Source organism: Otolemur garnettii, unplaced genomic scaffold (genome assembly GCF_000181295.1).
Source record: "Otolemur garnettii isolate 467f Iridium unplaced genomic scaffold, OtoGar3 scaffold00002, whole genome shotgun sequence".
In the NCBI taxonomy this organism is placed as follows: Eukaryota; Metazoa; Chordata; class Mammalia; order Primates; family Galagidae; genus Otolemur; species Otolemur garnettii.
Window position 1 is genome coordinate 4,717,241 of NW_003852397.1, and position 2,466 is coordinate 4,719,706.

A 2,466-nucleotide genomic window follows, 5' to 3' on the forward strand; every position below is an offset into this window, starting at 1 on the left:
CTCTTGGCACCCTAGCGTGGGCAAGAGAATGAGACTGTCTCAAAGAAAAGGAAAAATAAATAAATAAAATAGATTTTAAAATGTGTGTAATATGTCTATTACAAAGTCTGTAGGAGATAGAAATAATCTAACACAATACCATATCCCATCAAAAAATGTTATTAATACATATCTTCAATTATGTTTTGCCCTTAGTCTTTTCACTTGTAGAACTGCACAGTTTTACACCTAGGAGGAACAAAAGGTAAGTGCCACCTAAAGAAAAGACTAACTTCCTTTTGTATATAGGGATACCATCAGCTTAAAAAATTTACTAAGAAAATTCTACTTGTTTAGCTTAAAGCTACTGGTAAAATACTTGTTGTTCAGTAAAAGAAAAGCTTTTTTTTATAGAGGACCTTTAATCCATTTTGTAGTGGTCCATTTTTTCCAAAGTGTATTAACTTCTCTATGTTGTATACCTTATAGCTTAGAATCTTCTACAGATGCTATTGGGCATAACAGTGTATAGGTTTCAAGCATGAAACCAAATCTCACATGAGGTTTAAAAGCACTTGAATTTTCTTTCCCAGGTAACCACAACATTTGTTCATTGTATTAATGACTAAGAGCAAAATTGCACCTAACAAGACTCTTATTATACTAAAAGTCAAGCTTATATTTAAAGATGCTGGCTTGATGTACAGAGGGAGTATTCTCATTCCCCACAAGGAATAAAATTAGGTCCCCTGGAGAGCAGGACGATAATTCCCAGAAAGAAAGCAATGGATTATTTCTCTCTAATTTCATCCAATGGCTTTTTAACCAAGCTCACCCTTCCGCATTAAAATATTAAAGTCTTTGTAAGTGTCTAAAGATAGAAAGGCCTTTACAGAGTTGAGTGTTTTCTGCAGGTGAGATTTTACATTTTGAATTCCCTCCTCTCAAATTACTCTACAAAAGGGATTAACTGCTCTCTTTATTCAATATGTTAAGATCAAGCTTGTGAAAAGAGTTCCCTAAGAATTTTCATACTTCTGGGTACGGAAGTCTATAAAGTTAATCTCTGAAACAACATATCAAGATTACAGGTACAATGTTGAGGGAAGAGTGCCAATTCAGCTCATTTTACCTTCCATTTTCCCTTTTGAACTTTTGACATAATCATGATTGTATGTGATTCACTCTAATAGAGAGGTGGTTGGAAAGGGGGAAAGTCCCTTCTCTTCTATAATTAGCTAAGAGTTTGATAGATTACATATTTTAGAAAGGCTCATGGTTAAAGAAAATTCTTTTATTTAGTTTTCTTAGCTAGTGATTCTCCTTTTTGTATGACTACTTTAGAGTTTAGATAAAGTCATATTAAGAAATTTTTTTGTTTTTGGAGACAACGTTTCCCTCTGTTGTCCTGGATGGATTACAGTGGTGAGATCCCACGGTGGCCTCAAATTCCTGGGTGAAAGCAATCCTCCCTCTTCAGTTTCTGGAGTAGCTGGACTGCAGGTGTGTACGCCTGCCTGGCTAATTTTTTGTTTTTTTAATTTTGTAGAGACGTGGATCTTGCTATATTCTTGAGGCTTGTCTTGAACTCCTGGCCTCAAGTGATCCTCCCACCTCAGCCTCAAAAGTGCTAGGATTACAGGAGTAATCCTGGCCAAGAAATTCTTAATTATTTTCCCAGTACATTTAGTCTTAAGTTTGACTGTAAAAGTCTTCCTGATCATTACAAAGACTTTTAATTCAACTCATTGGAGCAAAGTGAGTCAAAAATACTGCTGTTTTTTTGTTTAAGCCACTGAAATACAACTGCTGATTATAAACTCTTATGACTGTTCACTTTTACTACTTAACTTTTATAAAATGACTGAAGAGAGAATAAAAGTTATTTTTTTCCCCTATAGCCTTGGGGAGACTCAACTGTTATTGAGCATCTACAAAAGGGCATAGTGCCAGAAAAGGTGATGAACCATTATTTACAATGATAAATTGGCCCTTGTGAAACATCAAGAAAATGAGAAAATCAGCACATAAAAAGCTGAATTTATGAGGTTATCACAAACCACAAACAAGGTTGAAAGACAAGAGAACAAATTATGAACCAATATTTGCAACATAAAACAGAGGGATAATTTTATTAAAATGTAAAGAAATCTAGAAATGGATGAGAGATGAAAGTGAACAACCCGACAGCCTGCTGCAGTGGCTCCCGCCTGCACAACCCCAGTGTTCAGGAGGCTGAAGAGGAGGACGGCTTGAGCCTAAGAATTCTAGGCTGTAGTGTGCTATAACAGCACCTATAAATAACCGCTGTACCTCAGCCTGGGCAACAAAGTGAGACCCATAAAACAAACACACAACAAAAAAACCAGGCAGAACACAGAAAACAAGTCGACAATAATGTTCAACTTCACCCACACAAGAAGCTCTTGTTAAAACAGTAATATCCCACTCTCACTTGTAAGATAGGATAAGACAGGCAGGTATGGG

At 36.0% G+C, this 2,466-nt stretch overlaps 1 protein-coding gene across 1 annotated transcript in view; it reads right to left on the minus strand.

Annotated features, from left to right (window-relative positions):
- Positions 1–2,466, minus strand: part of SNX3 (sorting nexin 3) — a 46,266-nt gene that overhangs the window by 2,446 nt on the left and 41,354 nt on the right. The window lies entirely within an intron of this gene.